At 37.1% G+C, this 22,915-nt stretch overlaps 1 long non-coding RNA gene across 3 annotated transcripts in view; it reads left to right on the top strand.

Moving 5' to 3' along the window:
• The window catches only part of LOC116574431, a 132,465-nt gene that overhangs the window by 106,625 nt on the left and 2,925 nt on the right, over positions 1–22,915 (top strand). For 2 of the 3 annotated variants that reach the window (XR_004279294.1, XR_004279293.1), the window contains exon 5: positions 5,647–5,695. The exons of the other annotated variant lie outside the window; for it this stretch is intronic. This is a non-coding gene — a long non-coding RNA (uncharacterized LOC116574431). The remainder of the gene's footprint in view (positions 1–5,646; positions 5,696–22,915) is intronic. 3 annotated transcript variants of the gene reach the window in all.

Here is a 22,915-nt window from a genome sequence, read left to right as displayed (position 1 = left end):
ACATGAATTGTTGGCTTTTTTTTACATGCAACACTCTGTAAGATATTTGATACTTTGCCATATATCTTTAGGGGGAAAAAAAGCCTGATAGTTTTTTGGGGAACATGTACTTCGTATTTGGCTTTTATTCTCAATTTTCAAAAGCATGGGGCAACAAATAAATGCTAATTTCCTCTTTTGTATCTCACTGCCAGACAATTTGTTATTACAAATTTGAAAGGATCATCCATATTCTGTATTTTTTTCTGTATTTATCTACCTAACCTGTTGCTTAGAAACATAGATTGTCAATAAGAGCTTGAAATTATTTCATTATAGTGGTGCTTGCTATAATGAGCTATTCTGCAATAGAGTAAGTTGTTTTTAATTATTAGATGAATTTAAGAACTAAAGAGATGCCATATAGCTTTCTTCTTTATGAAGGTTTTTTCATTATATTTGTATATATCACTTAAACCTCACAATAACCCCAAAGAAACTTTTTTTTTTTTCAACTTACATATGGGAAAATGAAACTTTTTTTCAACTTACATGTGGGAAGTGAAATGACTTCTTTACAATCATTTGTTTCACAGTCATGCCAGATATTCTTCTGTGTAAGAAGAGAATATTCTTCTGTGTAATCATTGCCTTCAAAGAATTTATAGTCCTTGCCGGGTGGGAGGACAAATAAAGAGATAATTACATTACAGTGAATGGAATTGTACTTAATGCATGTGCAGGGTGCTGTGAATATGTGTGGGACATGTATTTCTATCAGTTGTGCAGAAGTCTGTGGACCTTCAACCGAGTGGATGGTTCCAAGGGCAGGGCTCAAGCCACCCTTTCTCTCCTTTGTCTTTGATTCAGTCTTATATCTAGTGGAATTTGGTTCACAAAAGTTAATATGACATGTGAAAAATTAAACTTCAATGATGAGAAGAGCTGGATCTTGACAATTTGGTATTTTAGGGACTCCTACAGAAGGTTACCAAAGGAAATGGGGGAATGGGCAAGGAGGGACAAGAGAGCAGGATCCCTTAGTGACAATACTAGTAAACAACTGACTTCAAACTCTAGGCCACATCATCTTAGTCACCTGCTCAGGGAAACCCATCCAGTGTTCCAGCACGTGCACATGTGCACACACACACACACACACACACACACACACACAACACACACACACAAACACACATAAGATTATGTGATAAAGAAAGGGTGAGGTAAATACTTAATAGTTCCTTAAAACTAAGCAGCTAATTCCAAAGATTTTTTTCTACTTCTTAATTCAACTCCTGGTTGAATTAGAGAGGCCTTTGCTTTCCAGGATGTCTTGACTGGGAATAGAACATTCATGATAATGAAATTCTAGACAACAGAAAATGGATGTACTGTGGAGTTCTTTGGTAATGAGATTTGAAAATAGAATTTTAACTGGAGACTAATATTAGAATATCCCTGCGTAATATCTGACCTTTGTGGCTTGGAGCACCAGAGTTTCCTTCCCTTGCATATTTCCATTTCTAATATCCTGAAGTCATTTCCTGTGTGTCGGTTTCATCACTGCCCCACTGTTTAACTGCCTATACACTCCCTCCAGTGTGTGTTCTTTCAGCATCAACTTAGGACTGCAGAATTGAAATCAATTAAAGGGTAATTTAAATTCCAGTGATCAAATGATCAAATTTTCTGAGTTCCTGGTCACTAGCCTTTCTTTCCTCATTTCCTCTCTTCCCACTTCCTCCCTTTTATTAAAAAGAGCTAAAATTTTCTTGGTATATAAATATTCTCAGCCCCACTCTGTTTATCTTGTGCCTAATTCCCCTACGGGGATGCTACAGTGATTGTTACATATCTCAAGTCATGGCTGAAGGTTCTTTTTTTTTTTTTTTTTTAAATTTATTTATTTTCAGCATAACAGTATTCATTGTTTTTGCACCACACCCAGTGCTCCATGCAATCCGTGCCCTCTCTAATACCCACCACCTGGTTCCCCCAACCTCCCACCCCCCGCCACTTCAAAACCCCTCATATTGTTTTTCAGAGTCCATAGTCTCTCATGGTTCACCTCCCTTTCCAATTTCCCCCAACTCCCTTCTCCTCTCTAACTCCCCTTGTCCTCCATGCTATTTGTTATGCTCCACAAATAAGTGAAACCATATGATAATTGACTCTCTCTGCTTGACTTGTTTCATTCAGCATAATCTCTTCCAGTCCGGTCCATGTTGCTACAAAAGTTGGGTATCCGTCCTTTCTGATGGAGGCATAATACTCCATAGTGTATATGAAGTTTTTGTCCTGTCTTTAGAATATGAATTTTCAGGAAAACTGACGAATATCATACAATATTTCCAACTTCCCCAAAATATTACTATTTTATTTGTGAATCTGTGGATTATTTCTGCATGATATAAAAATTCACCTGTCCTCATCAAAGTTATAATTTCTTAATCAGTTTGTTAAAATCTATATAATATACAAAAGTATTTGGTTTCCAGGGGACCTGGCTGAAAGCTGAAGATTTTTTTAGTATAATATATATTTAAAAATATCTTTATTGAGGTATAAGTTGTATATTGTAAGATACATACATTTTAAGAATAGAGTCGATGGCTTTTGGTAAATATATAAAGTCATGCAATTACTACCACAGTCAAGATTTAGAACATATTCATCACCCCCCCATCACACCCCATCACACCCCACTTTTCCCTTTGCAATCGAAGTTCACACCTGATGCACAAACCCTGGAAGCTTTGATCTACTAATTTTTTCCACTATAATTTTTTCTTTTCCATAATGTCATACTTGGAGTCATATAGCTTTGTCACCCTTCTAGTATGGTTTCCAAGGTTTCATTTCTCTAGTATCTCCATTTTACAGATAAATACCTTGGAGAAAAGTAGTATAAATACTACGGAAAGTATTGCTGAAGATACTGTTTTATATAAGTCAATAGTTGTTTACGTAAGGATCTGTATATACAAATATATGGATCATGCATAGACCTGGAAGTAGGGACAGTATTGACCCATACATGTATTTGATTTATTCTTGGAATGGTCTTGACAACTCATTTCAACAAAAGCTGGTGGTGCAAAGCATTGTTGTAGTCTTGTATAGAATTAAAAGTAATAAAACACAATATTTGTTCCTATAAAAATTGGGGTATAAATGTGATTCTGTAGGGCAAATGAGGTGGGTATAATAAGATAATACAAAGGAAGTATGTTGGGTACTTAAAAGAGGTGGAGGAATTTGTTTGAAGTATTAGCACAGGTTTCATTAAAATGATGGGCTCTGGGTAGATGGCTTTGGTGGGTGAATAGCAGTTTGCTGGGTAAAGACGGTGAAGACTGGAATGTGGGCAGAGAGTACTACACAAGATAAGCCAGGGAGGAATTAAAAGAGCAGAGAACACTGTGGGACCAAGCTTGGTTCAATAAATATTTGTTGAGTGAATGAAAACTTAATATTCTATTTATAAAGTAAGTGCTAATAACACAATATAAATAGGTCTGTTATTAATAATCCATGTTGGGGACGCCTGGGTGGCTCAGTTGGTTAAGCAGCTGCCTTCGGCTCAGGTCATGATCCCAGCGTCCTGGGATCGAGTCCCACATCGGTCTCCTTGCTCAGCAGGGAGCCTGCTTCTCCCTCTGCCTCTGCCTGCCATTCTGTCTGCCTGTGCTCGCTCTCTCCCCCTCTCTCTGATAAATAAATAAAATCTTAAAAAAAAAAACCCATGTTGGAAGAGTGTGTTGAAATATAATTTTAAGAAACCTCACTTCACTGCCTGCACATGCAAATTCTTACTTGAATCAGAAGGGCCTCCTGACCCATGCCTCCCAACTGGCCTGAAAGCCTCTTGTTTATCCTTCAAGGTTGAGTTTCATTTCTGTCTTCCCAGGAAGCCTCCCCGGAGTCAGCTGTTTCACCTCTGTGCCTCCCTTTATCATAATACTTATATTGATAACATTGAATTATGTGTTGCTCTCCACCATTTAACTGGGAGTAACTCAGGAACAGAAATTTTGTTTCACTTGTCTGTGCATGAGTAGTTCTTGGATCTATCCAGTAGGTGCTCAACGCAGTCTCCCTGCAGGACTCAGATGTGCTTAACTGAGCATCTAGTTGATCGCTTTCTCTCCTGCCTTTATGTTATTCCTTCTTTCAGTCTCTGTGTAGAATTCTTTGTCTTTTAACTGGCAACTCTGTGCTTTTCCATGTCCTCTTCAGCCCATGATGGCCTTAGCCTGTGCCTCCACAGACCCAGATTCTGAAGAGATCTTCAGTTCAGGCTCAAAGGCCTCCTTTGTCAGAGTGCATCTCTGATACCCCCACAGGGAGTGTCTTGCCTGCTCTGAACTTCCATGATAATTTTCTATGCCACTTTCATGAGACTTTTCTGTTTTCTAGACCTGACTAGATATAGAACCTGCTTTTCGTATACTTCCTATTCCCAAAGTGCTATGGGGTGCCCTCAGAATGGCCACGTATTCCAGCTGCATTCAATTTTTTTTTTTTTGTTTGTTTGTTTTTTGTTTTTGTTTTTTTGAGCAGTATTTTCCAGACACTATGTTGGCTGCCGTGCTAGCTATTCAATAAATATTTACAAAACGGTTCACTCATCACTTGCTTTGGAAGGAGGGGAAACTGCAGAGCAACAAGTATAAATGAAAATGTAATTTGGAAGCAGAAAAATAAAAAGGAACAAGTCAGAAATATATCCTCTAGCAAATTATAGAATTTCACAAAACCATTTGAAACCCTGCTTTGTTTATGAAAATCTCCATGAAAATCTAGCAAGCCTGAACATAATTTGAAAAAAAAACGATACCCTCGAAGAAATAAATGTTTTCTCGGCATGCAAGGAGTTTTAGAGAGCTTTGTAGTTTCCTTTATGGTTATGAACATGGCTTTTGAGTAATTACATAGTGACTGATTTATATTAAAGCTCACCACTTAACTTTAAGTATATTTGATTCTATAGAAACAAGTATAGACTAGGAAGCTTTGAATAGAAAGCTAAGTGTGGGTTATAAAAATAAGAAAAAAAAAAGAAATCTACTTGAAGTTCTTTCCTTTTATCTAAACAAATAATCAGCTTTTATGATTTCAGCAGCATTCATTCTCCTTTCTTTCCTTACAAGAGCATTCATTCTGGTCACAAGTTTCTGTTTTCTCTCTTGATCACCTTAGAGACTCAAGCTAACACACCAGTTCTTACTCTCACTAACTCTTCCTTTTTCCCTGCAAAGCTGAATGTGGTTGAGGGCCTTATTGTAGCACATCTGAATGGATTCTGCTTCCATAGTAAGGGGCTTTCATATTACATTTCATCAAGATTTTAAAAAATTAAATATAACTATTTCATTTTAAAATTATTAAATGTTAACTGAATGTTTTGAGATATAACATCATCTCATTTGCCCCAAGTGTCTCTGCCACCATGAAGCATGCAGGCTACCCACCCTGTAGGTTAGGGCACCTGAGCTGAAGGTACTCCCAGGATGGATAAGCAAGGCTCTGGAGAAAATGATGGTGGAGGCCTGTTCAGTTTGGTGCCCCAGTAATGATGCTTTTATCTGAGTTGTTGAAGGAATGGTGATATTTGGCTGGCAGAGTCTTCGTTTACTGACTTAATTTCCTCCTCTTTTCTAGGAGATCCTGTAAAAGCTCAGACTGTCTGTATAATTCTTCCCCAGACACAGTGAGTAGATTCATTACTATTTTCTCACTAACTTGTCTAATATTTTTTGTCCCTTTAGCCAGTGCCTACTTCCTCTGCTTTCCTCACTGAGATGTCTTTCTTCTAACATTCCTCTCAAAAATGGAAGCAGTTTCCTGTCAAATATCTACTGTTTTCTTTTCTTTCTTCCTTTCTTTCTTTCTTTCCTTCATTCTTTCTTTCTTTCTTCCTTGGTTGCTCATGTTTGCTCTACTCTCTAAGCTCATTTTCAAAAGGCAGAGAACATGGGAAATGCTCTTTGAGCTCTTCAGTATTGACAAAGTCAGCACTTTGTAAATAGTTTTATCTTATGTACATTTGGGAAACTTCTGCCTGGGCATAGGAGCCTACTACATGCCCCAGGAAAATTCCAGAAAGAGTTTGCCTTGTGCTGTGGTTGTGCTTCCTGGAATGCAGGTGCCCAAACGGGAATGACTGGAGAATGTTTGTTGAATGAATGAGTGAGTGAATAGAAAATGAGAATGAGAGCTAGCCCTACTAAACACACAGGAAGACCATTCATGTTTTATAACAGAATCTAGGATTGTAAATAGTATTATCATCTGGCAGACTATGTCCTGATTATATTACTGTAGTTTTAGCAGTAGTGCTTTGAAGATAGAGCTTGCTCTGAGTATGTGGTCAGCTGGGAATATGGTTGTTATTGAAAGGCTATTCTGTGATTTTTGGATCTCCTCTTCAGTCTTCCCTTAAAACAATTCTATCTTTTGTGGCTTGTTGTTGGAAACTTCTTTATTTTTTCATAAATATGTCAGAAATACACTAGAAATAAAGACACAATAAGACTAAAGAAACACTGTCTTTTACATAGTGAAATGATTACTGCAGTCAAGCTAATTAATATACCATATCCTGACTTCAGTTACCATTTTTTTGGTGTTATGAGAGTATGTGAAATCTATTAGCAGATTTTCAATATTTAATGAGTATTATTAGCGGTAGTCCTCATGGTTTTTATTGAGTCTCTACACTTACTCATCCTGCATAGCTGCAGCTTTGGCCAATATCTCCCCAAGTCCCCCAGCTCTTTTCTCTCTGATAACCATGGTTCTACTCTCTGCTTCTATGTAGTCAACTTTATTTTAGATTCCACATGGAAGTGCGATCAAGTAGGGTTTGTTTTTTTCTTTTCCTTTCTGTGTCTGGCTTATTTCACTTAGCACACTGTAGTAATTATTTTACTCTGTGTGTATGCGTGTGTGTCCATCATGCTGTATGACTTAAATATATGCAGTTTTCATTTTAAAAAGCTATATTTTATGATTCCATTTATATAAAAAATAGAAAAGGTAAAACTATGGCAGCAGAACGCAGATTGCTGGTCACCGGGGCCAGGAAGTGAAGGAAGGTATTGACTACAAAGAATATGAATGAACTTTTGGGGTGATGGCACTGTTTGATACTACATGTGGTGGTGTGACACCATGCATATTTAAGGCTGTACGCATAAAGTTAGTGAATTTTTTTAATGTGTTATCTTATCCCAATGCAGCTGATTAGAAAAGTGAAAGATCAAATAAATAAATACATCTTTGTTGTTTGGAAGAAACACTGCCTTTGGAGTTTGGCACTGGAGAAGAATCTCATGGTCCAGCTGCGCTCTGGGGCTGTCACCATCCCCTTGGGATTATTTGCTATTCCCATTGTCACCTCTAGGGGCACAGTTTGTCCTTCAACTTTCTGGCCCCAATTTAGAGAAAGGACTTTGCTCTTGCTTTACTATATAACCGAGACATGATGGAATATTTTTTTAATATTGGTTATGAAAAAAATCAGGAATAAAAAGGAAAACAGTCCTAGGATGACACTATGAATCTTCTAGGTAACAGTAGGTTGCACCTTCTCTACATTAGAGATGGGCAAGCTTCTTCTGTAAAGGACTAGGTAATGAATATATTAGTCTTGTGGGCCCTATTGTCTCTTTTGCAACTGCTCAACTTTGTAGTTGCTGTGAAAGAAGCTATAGACAATGTATCAATAAATGGATTGTGTTTCAGCAAAGCATTAGGAAATCAATTTAGGCAAAGCCAAATTTTGCCTGCAGGCTGTAAGTTTGCTGACCCCTGCTCTACATTGTTAGACCTGGTCCATTCCCATGGATAAAATAAGCTCTTGACAAGTTCTCCACCTCACTGCCTCCATCCAGTGAGAGTTTCCCTTTGGACCTTTGCATTCCTCAACTTCCAGATGAACCAGAGAGGCTAAGAATGATGATCTCTTGATTGATTAACTGATCTGAGATTCTGTCTCTTCCATGGTTCAATGACATCAAAATTCAGGGGCTACTTTCTCTCTATAGTCTGAAGTGTAAATATTAAAAAAAAATACATCTAATATTGTGGAAAAAATGATGCAAGAAATACAGCAGCATCGTAAGATACAGACACATCTACTTATAAACCAGAGACTCATTTCCTCATGAAATTTTTAGAAACGTAATACAATTATTCTTGTACTATTAGATCTGTTGTTTATTCAAGACAGAGCATGCACATATGGGTGTATATTTGCTCTGTGCTTCTCAGTGAATATTGCACAATGTAGAAATAGTTTACTGCTGAGGTCAGAAGCGTGTATGGTATAGAGGGCTGAAAGGGGCTGGATTAGGGTTTGGGAAACAGGAGTTTATATATCACCTCCATATGTATTCCACTTTCATTTCCCACCTTGGCTCTCTCTACAGTCAGGGACTTTTCTCCACAAAGTTAGTCCTAAAAAGATGGCTTCTTTAGTAGAACAAATCGGAAGCTAATTTGCCTCTTCCATCACTCTGAGCTGTCACTCCAAGTCAAAAGCTTGAGACGATTTGGGATGAAAGTCCGATTCCTCTCTGTGCTTTTTGACATTAAAACCGATTTAAGAATGGTGGTGACCTGACAGCTTATAGGATAGTTCCTGTAGCTGGTGCAAGTACCCGTCTTATTCCAGACAAACAGTCATTGGGTTAACTCACTGGAGGTTGTGTGCCCACCTCATTTTTTAGCTCTCCATGTCAGATCTGGTCTCATGGATCTGTGTGTCCTGTCATCTCCTGGTTCTGCATGTCTGATGTCCCTCTGACATATCTCCATCATTGTGATTATTATTATTTGGGGGGGGTATTTTTTTACTTTCTGGCTCTATAAGGTGACTTCAGGCTCATCTTGTATATTTACTGTCCTAGTCCCCAAAAGAGTTACTTCCTTTCCATTCCAAGGAGCACTGGTTCCTTGTTTTGGAGAATGCAGATGCATTTCACAAGCTCTGGAGGCAAGGTGTGACAAATAGTTTTCACTTAGGATAAAAATGGGGGCTGGGTGTCCCTCTTGAGACCCTCTGGTGTGTACTGTTTTTCCAGTGTCTTTGTTTAGGCTGGAGGTTGGTGGTGAAAGAAAGCTATGTACTCATAAGTTTTAAGGAGTTTTCCAAAAGGGCACTGATGGTGTTGGGGAAAGGACTTGCCATTTGAAATTTCTCATTGTGGTCTATAAATGAAGACGAAGGAAGGAAGGAACCCTGAAATCTCTGCCATCTGTTCCTTCCACTGACCTCTGGGTTTAGTAGGGTTACGGGAGTGGCAGTGGATGATGAGAATTGTTTCAAGAGATTCCGTGGACTCAGAGTCTTTAAACTGAGATGCTGAGTGCAATCTGCCAGGGTTTCATATATGAATATCTGTCATGTGCATTTTGTACTCGAGAATATAGACTGGGGCTGATAATTGGATTCAGTCTCCTGATTTGGTGCTTAGTGTTGTGATTCTTTACAGGAATAAGGGGTGTAATAATATTATGGAAAAGGACTTGATGACTTACTATGTGAGATAAATGGAAAAAGGAAGAATGAGAACCAGAAGCTAAATGTGGTTAGTGATATCTCAATAAAAAGGGGGACCATAGGCATTGATGCAGATGTCTACACAAAGGTTGGAAATGTGGGTTTGAAAATCAGAAGAGATCTGGGTGAATGGATTCAGAAGACATTTTTTACAGGCATCATAATGAGTTATTTTCTTCCAGGGGCCTGACGTGTGCCTTGAAAATTTTAGTATGTGTCCTGGAAATAGTAATGTATGGATGGATTTTACTTCAAAAGGGATACATGGGTTGAATATGAAGATACCTTAAAGAATAAAACTCAATTTATTCACTCATGTCCTTTTAGGATATATGAGTGTTAAAATCAAGATGTAAATTGCAGCAACAAAAAAAAAGATTGGTTCAATTAACTGCCAGACTACAAAGTTATGAGCATGTGCTCTATGCTCAATGGAGAAATGCTGTGATTATAGGAGCTGTTAGTAAATTGCATATTTTCAAAAGTACAAATTACTTTTTCCTGAAAAATGTAAAAGCTATTTCAGGGCTATATTTGTATTTCACTTACAAGTTATTTTTTCTTGAGAGCTATAACTCTTATTTGGGGGTTTTATTTTTGTTTCACTTAACAGATATTAGTAATAACTAACAGTTCATAACCGTTAACAATTAGTGCTTCTGGAAGGTAGAATGGATTAACAGCTATAATTATAACTATGGTGATTGTTCATGCCAGTTTGAACTCACTGTGAACTGGAGAGGACCAAGAAAAAGCCTTTTTGGCATCATAGGTACAAAATGTTGGAGGACAGTTTTGAAATAAGTCTGTAAAGGAAATACTAAAAAGTTAAATTAGAAATTAAAAGGAGATTTAAAAGTAAGTCCTGGGAAGAAAGCTTTGAGATGGCTTTTATTTTTCTATAAGGTGTCTCAGAACAGGATCTGGATGTGGTGTGTAGTTCACTAAGCCTGCTATACATACAATGCAGGGAAACTGGTTGGTCTCTACTTTTTTTAGGTCGATCAACACCATTTCCTGATTATTGGTGGTGGCACAGAGACGTGACCAGTGTGTGGCTATTGCTGTCCTCTGCTGGACAGATGGCAGACATGGCCTGATGATCATTGTAACTCTGATGTTTCCTACTGCTGACTCAGAATTATTCTATGTACAGTGATTCAGATGATTTGAATTGAAACATATAATATAACCTATTAGCTATCTTTGTACAAGAAGAAACACAAACTCATAAGAATACCAGAAGATTTGGAAATCATAGTTGGATTTATCAAAACAGGAATTTTCAAGAACCAGGTAGGTTCCCAGTGCAAGCATTTGCTGATTGTGCCTTGATTCAATTATTATAATTTCTTTCTCTGCTATTAAGTACTCTTCTTTAAATATTGCCTCATCAGAAATGAAAGTTCATTGGGGTTTTGCCAAAATCTTTTTAATCAGGTTTGTATCATAACCATTTTAGGCAGCGTCTCATTCAAATCAGTTTTTGTCATGCTGCCTTCTGGCGCAGTGAGTTGGCCAAATCTTAAGCCCTAGGACAAAAATCAACCAGAATATCTCAGTATATTATTTATACTTTGCACATCAGTCAAGACTTCTGTGCAAAGAAGAGAGGGACAAAAGGCAGTTTGGCTCTGTTCTCGACTCCATGGATTTAATACCATTTCCCCCATACTCAAATCAACACTGTTCTCTGGCTCTTGACTGGAACAGGCCTGAGGCACAGTGCCAAAGGGATCTAGAAGATTCTGTCTTTCCAAATGTGAGTTAATATTAATCTGAGGTCTACTGGCCCAGGTTTTAGTCTTTAGTCTTGGTCATATCATCAACCAGCTTTTACATGCCTGAATTTATTTATCTGTAAAATAAAAGAATGTTATAAAAAAGTACGTTAAATATATAATTTTACTTGTGAGTTCCTTCTAGCTTCCTTTTGCTCTTCTCTCTTTTAAATAGAACATAAGCTTTGAGCTACACAAAAATGCCTTGGCTTTAAACTGAGAGACGATATGAAGCCTCTCCATGCCCTTCTTTCATGCTCGTTGCAATATAACTGATATTGTTTTAATTTTTTTCCACCTTTAAGCAGTACAGAAAAAGTTGAATACCCATAGGTAAAGAAAAGACAAACATGAGAAAGCAAATTTTCTAAAGACTAAGAAAACTTCGAACAGTGAACAAAAACATTTATAGAAGAATAAATACACATGGGCAGACATGTGGGAATGGGTTGACGCTCATGGTAATACCAATTCATAAAATATTTTTTCAAGCACCAGAGTAACATGTATTTTAAAAAATAATAGTGTGCTTAATTCTGATGAGATAGGGGTGAGATTTTATATTGCCAGTCAATGTAATTTATTAGAATCCAAATGGAAAATAATTTAGTAATATGTAACAAGGGTCTCTTGGGCCCACTGTTTTCTGCCTTTAGGAATTATAATGAGTCCATTCAGAAAGCTGAATGAATAGTTCTGTAAAAGTATGTTATTAGTAAGAGTGAAATACTGAAAGCAACATAAATAGGCGGCAATGGAGAGTTAAAGAAATTGTTCAGTGGGATGCCATATGACATGGTCATTTGAAATGACATTAAAGAATAGTTAATATTAACTGAACAAAATAGTTATGTAGTGAGTCCATCAAAAGCATATCATGATTTTAATTTTATATATAGATGATATATGTAAGTGGAAGACAGTACATCAACATCAATTGCTGTTAAGTGATTTTCTTTGAGGGGTGCGTGTAGAAATGTTTTCACATTTCTCCTTTAACTTCATTCTGTGTTTTTTAGTGTAGAAATGAAAATGAATTTCTTCAATAAGAATACTAAAATACACAGAAAGGTAATATTTAGGATTTTTAAATACAATTTTTAATTTTTAAATTTGTAATATGTCTAATTATGATGTGCCTAATAATTTTACTAAACATATTCTGTCAGATAATATCCCAGTTTAAAACTGCACTGACACAGAATGTGGTTTGTTACTACCAATTATAATGAGTTAAGAAAAGATATTCTGGTGAAGGGAGGAAATTTAAAATGTAAACAAAAAATTGCTATTTCTACACAGAAAATAAATGGCAAGATCACAGAAAGATGCTCTGTGTATTTTCCCAGTTGTGGTTTTCTCTCTGGGAGTGAATGAATCATTTTGTCAGCAGGCATTAATTCTCTAAATCACTTGGGATGACCTTTCGTTGTCCTTTAGTGAAATACTGGCCCAGTGATCTAAAAGAGATAAAGTAGTATCCTCTGTGCCTGACATACTCACTAAGAAGGTTTGATATTCCCTTATATAGTTTTTTAGGAGGAGCAGGAATATTATTTTGGGCCTATCAACTTTCCATTACTACATGTTATTTATTTATTTATTTATTTATTTATTTAATTTATTTTTTTTTATTTCCAGCATAACAGTATTCATTATTTTTGCACCACACCCCGTGCTCCATGCAATCCGTATTTATTTTTTTAAAGATTTTATTTATTTGACAGAGAGACACAGTGAGAGAAAGAATACAAGCAGGGGGAGTGGGAGAGGGAGAAGCAGGCTCCCCGCTGAGCAGAGAGCCTGATGTGGGGGCCCGATCCCAAGACTCTGGGATCATGACCTGAGCCGAAGACAGACACTTAATGACTGAGCCAACCAGGCGACCCTATTTTTAAAAAAGATTTTATTTATTTATTTATTTATTTTTTAGAGAGAGAGAGAGAGAGAGAGAGAGAGAAAGCACGAGTGGGAGGGGCGGGAGGGGATTAGGGGGAGACGGTTCCCGGATGAGCAGGGAGCCTGATGTGGGGCTCGATCCCAGGACCCTGAGATCATGACCTGAGCTGAAGGCAGATGCTCAACTCACTTGAGTCACTCAGGTACTCCTATAAATGTTTTATTTATTTAAGTGATCTCTACCCCCAACACGGGGCTTGGACTCATAACCATAAGATTAAGAGTTGCATATTCTTCCAGCTGAGCCAGCCAGGTGACCCAGCTTTTTCTTGTTTTTAAAAACTCAATATTTAAATAAATTTTATATTTTTCAACTAATATTTTCAATCAAAGCTGCCTCAATATTGTAAAATTTCATCAAGTTCTTAAAGCAAAAGTTCTGTCACTTTTGTTGATTTCCAATTAAGCTCATATTTGAGGTATATATATAGATATATTTAAAGATTTTATTTATTTATTTGACAGAGATCACAAGTAGGCAGAGAGGCAGGCAGAGAGAGAGAGAGGAGGAAGCCGTCTTCTTGCTGAGCAGAGAGCCCGATGCGGGGCTCGATCCCAGGACCCTGGGATCATGACCTGAGCTGAAGACAGAGGCTTTAACCCACTGAGCCACCCAGGTGCCCCTATATGTTGTTTTTAAGGACATTATAAGTTTATTGAGGGTTTTCAGCCCACATCCCTTTCAGTCATATGGAGTTGCTGCTTGTGGTTTTACAGTCACTCATTTTAACTCACAACTAAATAAAACCAAGAACACTGTAGATCTGAACTGTTGTAACCTAATCTTGAGATTATTAAAAATACATGAAGCAGATGGCAACCCTCCAGGGTACATCATCTGATGCAGATATCAGATTAGAAGTTTTCTTTCATAAGCAGACTGTTTAATACCACACTTTATTTAGACCTCCATTAAAAAACTGTGCATTGCATGTGAAATTGTCTAGAGGCCAATTACTTAAGGGCCTGACCCAAAGTATAGGAAATAAAAAATGTATTAGCTAATCTGTAACAAACAGAAGTGCTCATTAAATTAATATTAGTACAAAAACAATACCCAGTACCATCCATTAAATATGCATTGGCTCATGAAGACATTATTACCCCTCAATAGAAGGGTTTTAGTCACAATGCATTTTGAGCAGTTGTATTTTGGATGTGAATGTTTCAGCCTAATAAGCTTATTAAGGAACTCGTGTGTAGTAGCAAATCCATAAGGTAGCTAGAGGATATTTCAAGAGGTTTGGGCTCTGTTTTAAGTAGTTTTGTGGGATTGAAGGGGAAGAGGGATCCAAGGCTGCAAACTGAGTCCTTTGCAAAAATCAACATAGATTGTAGCAGGGTGGCATGAAAACTTGCCTCCTGACTTAATTCTTCTCTAACACACTGAATTATCCCAACTAAAACTGAAGTTCCTCTTTGTGGATGAGCAGCAGTCATGTTAGTCAGGGAGCCTTGGATTCAATCTGAGGATTATCTGTTCTTCCTCATGTTTGTTCGCCTGCTTCCCATTGTGGGTCTGTTGGTCTTCAGTAGGTTTCTTTTGGCCCTAATACAGAGAACTGTGACTGAAATTACTTGCCTGCTGTCTGCTGCTGCTCCTAGAACACAAGGAGAACACATATCCTTCCTTTCACTCACTGCCCAGACACTTAAAAAAAAAATCAATTTATATATATATATATATATATATATATATATAACACTTTCTTATTTCACAATATAACACAATGAACATTTTCCCACTTTATTAAAATTTTTGTGACACTATCATTTAAGGTTCATAATATTCCAGTGGTGCCTGGGTGGCTCAATCAGTTAAAGCATCTGACTTTAGCTTAGGTCATGATCTCAGGGTCTGGGATCCAGCCCCACATCAAGCCCCATGTGAGACTCCATGTTCATTGGGCAATCTGCTGGTCCCTTTGCCCCTCCCCCTGCTTGTGTGCTTTCTCTCAAATAAATAAATAAACAGATAAAATCTTTTAAAAAAAGGTTTACAATATTCATAATATAGGTGTTCTTTGTTTTATTTAGACATTTCTCTGATAGTAAATACATGGGTTCTTTATTTTTATTTTTAGTAATTATTAAATTTGATAGTTATATTATTCTTTTTCTCTGTATTTTAGGATAAATTTCTAAAGGCAAACTTTATGCATCAAAGCTCAGAAAATTTCAAGATTTTAACACAACCAATTATTTTCCAGAAAACCTGTGGAAACTTACACTATAGTCACAGAGTATATCAGTATGATAATCATACTACCCCTGCCAACTTTGTTATTTAAAAAAAAAATTGCTAACATTTTTGATTCAAAACAGTAAAACCTTGGGGTGCCTGGGTGGCTCAGTCAGTTAAGCATCTGCTTTTGGCTCAGGTTATGATCCCAGAGTCCTGAGATCGAGCCCCCCATCCAGTTCCCTGCTCCACCAGGAATCTGCTTCTCCTTCTCCCTCTGCCCCTCTGCCTGCTTATGTTTGCTCTCTCTCTCTCAAATAAATAAATAATATCTTTTAAAAAAGAGAAAATACTGAGTCCTTATAATAATTTACATTTTCTGAAGATACAGATGTAGTGAAAAGAAGGGCCATCTGTACCCCAATGTTCATAGCGGCAATGGCCACGGTTGCCAAACTGTGGAAAGAATCAAGATGTCTTTCAACAGACAAATGGATAAAGAAGATATGGTCCATATATACTATGGAATATTATGCCTCCATCAGAAAGGATGAATACCCAGCTTTTGTATTAACATGGATGGGACTGGAAGAGATTATGCTGAGTGAAATAAATCAAGCAGAGAGAGTCAATTATCATATGGTTTTGCTTATTTGTGGAGCATAAGGAATAATACGGAGGACATGGGGAGATGGGAGAGGAGAAGTGAGTTGGGGGAAATTGGAGGCGGAGACAAACCATGAGAGACTGTGGACTCTGAGAAACAAACTGAGGGTTTTGGAGGGGAGAGGGGTGGGAGGTTGGGTGAGCCTGGTGGTGGGTATTAATGAGGGCAAGTATCGCATGGAGCACTGGGTGTGGTGCATAAACAATGAATTTTGGAACACTGAAAAGAAATAAGAAAAAAAATATATATATATATTCATTTTCAGTATAGGTAGTTTTTAAAACTACCTATAATCTCTTGATTCTAATATTTCTTTTTTTCCCCTAATAATTCTTTCTACTACAAGTAAAAAGGGTGAAAGGTAAAAAAAAGATATACATTTTTAGTAATGTTATTTAAAATGTATACATACATAATTATGTAAATTTACATTTTGCATGTATATGTATATAAAATTAGTGCTAAATTTTAAGAAATCATTGTTACTTTTGCTTAATATTTTTTTGAATCCATGACATTGCAAGATTTTGTTCCTTCTTATGGCTGAATAATATTCCAATATATATATCAGTATATATATATATATATATATAAATATATATATACACACATCTTTAGCCATCCATTGATCAATGAACACTTGGACTGCTTCCATATCTTGGCTATTGTAAATAATATTGTTATGCATGTATCCCTTTGAATTAGCGTTTTTGTATTCTTTGGGTAACTGCCCAGTACTGTGATTGCTGGATGGTACGTTAGTTCTATTTTTAAATTTCTGAGGAGCCTCCGTACTGTTTTCCAGTGTGGCTGCACAAGTTTACATTTCCACCAATAGTACATGAAGGTTCTTTTTTTCTCCACACTTGCCAACACCTGTTGTTACTAGTGTTTTTGATTTTAGCCATTCTGACAGGTGTGAGACAATATCTCATTGTAGTTTTGATTTGCATTTCCCTGATGATACGTGATGATGAGCATCTTTTCATGCATCTGTTGGCCATCTGTATGTCTTCTCTGGGGGAACGCATGTTCATGTTTTCTGCCCATTTAAAAAAATTGGATTACTTAGGGGATTTTTGCTATTAAGTTTTGTTAAGTTCTTTATATAGTTTAGATGCTAACTCTTTATTGGATATGCCATTTGCAAATATCTTCTCCCATTCAGTAGATTGTCATTTGGTTTTATTGATTGTTTCCTTTGCTGTGCAGAAGCTTCTTATTTGATAAAGTCCCACTAGCTTATTTTTGCTTTTGTTTCCCTTGCCTTAGGAAATAAATCAGAAAGAGGTTGCTTCAGCCAATGTCAAAGAAGTTACTGCCTCTGTTCTCTTATAGGAATTTTTGGTTTCAGGTCTCACATTTAGGTTTTTCATCCATTTTGAACTTATTTTGGTGTATAGTGTAATAAAGTGGCCCAGTTTCATTCTTTTACATGTTGCTGTCCAGTTTTTCCAATACCATTTATTGAAGAAACTGGCTTTTTCCACTGGACATTCTTTCCTGCTTTGTAAAGGATTAATTGGCCATATAATTGTGGGTTTATTTCTGGCTTTTCTCTGCTATCCCATTGTTCTATGTGTCTGTTTTTGTGCCAATACTGTAGTGTTTTGATGACTACAGCTTTTAATATAACTTTTTATATTATATATAATGACTTTTTAATAAAAAGTCCAGAATTGTGATGTCTCTAGCTTTGCTTTTCTTTTTCAAGATTGCCTTGGCTTTTTGGGGTCATTTAGGATTGTTCTAGTTCCATGAAAACTGCTCTTGGTATTTTGATAGGAATTGCATTATAAATGTGTAGATTGCTTTAGGTAGTATAGACTTTTTTTTTTTTTAAGATTTTGTTTATTTATTTGACAGAGATCACAAGTAGGCAGAGAGGCAGGCAGAGAGAGGGGGTGGGGGAAAGCAGGCTCCCCGTTGAGCAGAAAGAGTTCGATCTTAGGACCCTGGGATCATGTCTTGAGCCAAAGGCAGAGGCTTTAACCACTGAGCCACCCAGGCGCCCCAGGTGGTATAGACATTTTAACAGTATTTGTTCTCCTAATCCATGAACATGGAATATCTTTCTATTTCTTTGTGTTATCCTCAATTTCTTTCATCAGTGTTTTATAGTTTTCAAAGTAAGATCTTTCACCTTGTTGATTAGGTTTATTCCTAGGTATTTTAATCTTTTTGGATGCAATTATAAATGGGATTTAAAGAGGCTGCTTTTAGGCAATCAGCTTGAACAATAGAAACCTGAGTCAGGTCAAAGACCCCCACAGAAACCCCTTGGCTCAATACAAATAGGCCCATTAGGCAACCCAACTATAAATATCCATTAGCCCTAGCTGACCAATGGGTTACTTACACCCAGATGGTGCTGTCCTGCCCGCTGCTTCTTGTAGTATATTCAGTAAGCTTCTATCTCCTTTGTCTACCTTGGGTGAATTCTTAAATCACGCACCTTGCTGGCTTCCACCTGACTGGGGCGCCCTACATTTGGTGTCCCTGATCTGATTGGGAGATCCCCACAGGATTGTTTTCTTAATTTCTCTTTCTGCAGCTTTATTATTGGTGTATAGAATTGCCGCAGATTTTACACATTGATTTTGTACCCTGCAACCTTACTGAATTCGTTTATCAGTTCTGGCTGTCTTTTGGGGGAGTCTTGAGGATATTCTATATATAGTATCATGTCATCTGCAAATAGTGAAAGTTTTATTTCTTCCTTACTGATTTGGATGTGTTTTAATGCTTTTTGTTGTCTAATAGCTGTGGCTAGGACTTCCAGTACTATGTTGAATAAAAGCGGTGAGAGTGGACACCCTTCTTTAGTTCTTGATCTTAATGGAAAGGCTCTCAGCTTTTCCCCATTGAGGATGATTTTAGCTGTGGGTTTTCATATGTGGACTTTATTATGTTGATACATGTTCCCTCCAAACCTACTTTGTTAAGGGTTTTTATCATGAATCGATGTTATACTTTGTCAAATGCTTTTCCTGCGCCTATTGAAATGATCATATGATTCTTATCCTTCCTCTTATTGATGTGATATATCACACTGATTGATTTGTGAATATTAAACCACCTTGCAACCCAGGAATAAATCCCACTTGATTGTGGTGAATGACTTTTTAAATTAATGCATTGTTGGGTTTTGTTTGCTAGTGCTTTGTTGAGGAGTTTTGCATTTATGTGCATCGGAGATACTGGCCTATAACTTTGTTGTTGTTGTCTTGTTTTGGTATCGGGACAATGCTGGCCTCATAGAATGAATTTGGAAGTTTTTCTTCCTTTTCTATATTTTGGAAGAGTTTGAGAAGAATAGGAATTAACTCTTCTTTAAATGTTTTGTAGAATTCACCTGTGAAGGTTTGTTGGAATTTAATTGACTCAATTTCTTTGTTCTTAATTGATCTGTTAAAATTTTCTATTTCTTCCTATTTGGTAGGTTATATGTTTCTAGGAATTTATCCATTTCTTCTAGGTTGTCTAATTTGTTAGCATATAATTTTTCATAATGTTCTCTTATAATTGTATTTCTGTGGTGTTGGTTGTTATTTCTCCTCTCTCATTTGTGATTTTATTTATTTGGGTCCTTTCTTTTTTTTCCTGGATAAGTTTGGCTAGAGGTTTATCAATTATATTGATTTTTTTTCAAAAAAACAGCTCCTGGTTTCATTGATCTATTGTTTTTTAGCTTCTATATCTTTATATTATACCTTTATTCCTGTTTTAATTTTAATTTTTTTTCTTTCTGGTTTTAGGTTTTGTTTGTTCATTTTCTACCTCCTTTTGGTATAAGTTTAGGTTGTTTATTTGAGGTTTTTCTTGCTTTTGAGGTATGCCTCTATTACTCCAAAGTTCCCTCTTAGAACTACTTTTGCTGCTTGGCTATTTGTCCTTTCTGATGGAGACACAATACTCCATAGTGTATATGGACCACATCTATATTCTTAAACAATTTCTTCTGGCATTTGCCTCCATACATCTAAAGAGCTTCCTTCTAGTTCTTTAATTGATGTATACATGTTAGATATCATCTGTTAAATTTCTGTCATGGACAGTGAAGGTTGACCCCTCTCGCTCAATGCTTCCCACCCATTCTCCTACGATAATTATATCACTATTTTTGATGTAATCACCATTACATGTTTGCTGTACTACAAGTGCGCAAATATAGTTCATTGTTGACTACGGTTCCACTGCCTTTGTGTCTCAAAAGTTTTGAACTGTTGTATTTTCATTTTCATTTGTCTCATGTATTTTTTTTATTTCCTTTTTGCTTTCATGGTTGACCTGCTCATTGTTTAGTAGCATGTTATTTAACCTCCATGTATTTGTGGTCTTTCCACATTTATTCTTATGGTTAACTTCTCATTTCATAGTGTTGTGCTCAGAAACTATGCCTGGTATAACTTCAGTCTTCTTGAATTTGTAGAGGCTTGTTTTGTGGCCTAACAAGTGATCTGCTCTGGAGAATGTGCCATGTGCACTGGAAAAAGAATGTGTATTCTTCTGCTTTAGGATGGAATCTTCTGAACATGTCTGTTAAATCCATCTGATCCAGTGTGTCGTTCAAAGCCATTGTTTCCTTTTTGATTTTCTGTTTAGATGCCCTGTTCACTGATGTAAGTTGGGTGTTAAAGTCCCCTACTATTATTGTCTCATTATCAATTAGCTCATTTATGTTTGTTATTAAGTATTTTATGTATTTGGGTGTTCCCATGTTGGGTGCATAAATATTTATAATTGTTATATCCTCTTGCTGGATTGTCTCCTTTAATATTATATGGTTATTTGGCTCTTGTTACAGTCTTTGTTTTAAAGTGTATTTTGTCTAGTATAAGTATTGCTACTCCAGCTTTCTTTTGACATCCATTTGCATTATAGATGTTTCTCCATCCCCTTACTTTCAATTTTTAGGTATCTTTAGGTCTGAAATGAGTTTCTTATAGGCAACATATAGATGGGTCTTGTTTTTTCATCCATTCTGTCACCCTATGTCTTTTGATTAGAGTGTTTATTCCATTTACATTCAAGTAATTATTGGTCAATATGTATATTTACTGCCATTATATTGCTTGTTTTGCGGTTGTTTCTGAAGATTTTCTTTGATCCTTGTCTCTCTTTCATGGCTTGCTAGTTTTCTTTAGTGACATATTTGGATTTTATTCTCTTTATTTTTTGCATATTTATTGGTGGCTTTTTGATTTGTGGTTACCATTAGGTTTGCATGTAACATCTTCTGCATAAAGCAGTCTATATTAAGTCGATGGTCATTTCAGTTTGAATCCATACTTTATTCCTCACCTCTTCACATTTAGGTATCTGATATCATACCTTACATTCTTTTATTTTGTGAATTTCTTGACTGATTTTCTAAGAAATTCTCATTTTTACTACTTTTGTGTTTCTTGCCTTCATACTGTCATTTTTGGTTTTTCCTTTCCATTCAAAGAACCCTCTTTAGTATTTCTTTCTAGGCTGGTTGAGTGGTCACAAACTCCTTTTGTTTTTGTTTGGGAAACTCTTTATCTCTCCTTTTTTTTTCTTTATCACTCTATTATGCCATGGCTTTATGAAGAAGAGGTCCTTTAGTGCCCTGCAGTGTAATGTCTTCTATTCCTGAGAGCTTGGCACTTCCCGGAGTGTCTCCCATGTGTGCTGCATATGCTCTGTTGTTGTGTCCTGGCCACTTTATCCTTCAGGCCAATTGTGTTCAGAGGCCCTCTTTACCTGGTATGGGCAATGTTTGGTCCTTGGCCTGAATGTGATGCCTTTTAACTAGGTGTGCTCTGGTTTGCTTATGAAATGAGACCTGTCACTGCTGCTATTAGAACCAAAGCCTAGCAAAACTCCCAGGTCAGGAGATGTGGTATTGCCAGGGGTTTAGACTGGTCTTCTGGGGAAGAGGGCCTGCTGTGCTGGGACTAGGGCAAGTGTGACTGGGGAGGTGATTCTTCTGGAAAGCAGGTGGCCAGGGATTGGTGTAAGCAAGTTAAGCAGCCAGTATCCTGCTGTGCTGCTTCCCACAGATGGCTCTGTGCTTATCCTGAGGGGCAGGGGAAGCAAGTAGCGCCCGATAGTTCCTTTGTTCCCACAGGGGTCTCTGTGTGAATGCTGCCTCTCTGGAACACACTCTGAGATGAGCAACTAACCTCTGCACTTTGTGCCCCAGGTGTTCTTCAGATTGCTGTTTCCATGCTGTCTGTTTGGGGGCTCTTTGCCCTGGGCTTTTCTCTAAGAGCAGCCCCAGTGTTCTATAAGTTCTCTCAGAACCAGGCATGTTGACCTATAAAATTCCAAGTTTGAAGCCTTGCTTGTTGCAAAAACTCGTGAAATTCAGGCCCTCTTGCTTTCCAAGCCAGTTGCTATGGGGATTCATTTTCCCCTGAGCACTCCCCTGTGTGTTTGTCTCTCACACTTCTCTGTGACTGTGTCTCTCTCCCCACCACAGTAGCCATGATCCCTTTTTCTCTCAGGCAGCGTCTCCACACTTCTTGACCTTCTTCAGTGTGGCCTCTTTTCTACCTTTACTTGTTGAGTTTGTTCTACCAGACTTCAGATCAATTTCTGGGGTATTTAGGATGATATGATAATTATCTAGTTGTATTTGTGGGATGAGGTGAGCTTGGAGTTCTTCTCTGCTGCCATCTTCTCCTCCTTGCTCTGCAGAATTTTAATGTTGTCTTTTTGTGAGCTGTAGAAAATTTTATTTATTTCTTTATTTTCCTTTGGTGGAATGATTTTGTGATGTGAAAGTTCTGTGCTATCCAGATACC

The sequence above is a fragment of the Mustela erminea genome, chromosome 15 (genome assembly GCF_009829155.1).
Source record: "Mustela erminea isolate mMusErm1 chromosome 15, mMusErm1.Pri, whole genome shotgun sequence".
Lineage (NCBI taxonomy): Eukaryota > Metazoa > Chordata > Mammalia > Carnivora > Mustelidae > Mustela > Mustela erminea.
The sequence above is the reverse complement of the archived record's forward strand: the minus strand, read 5'-3'. Positions and strand labels throughout refer to the sequence as shown.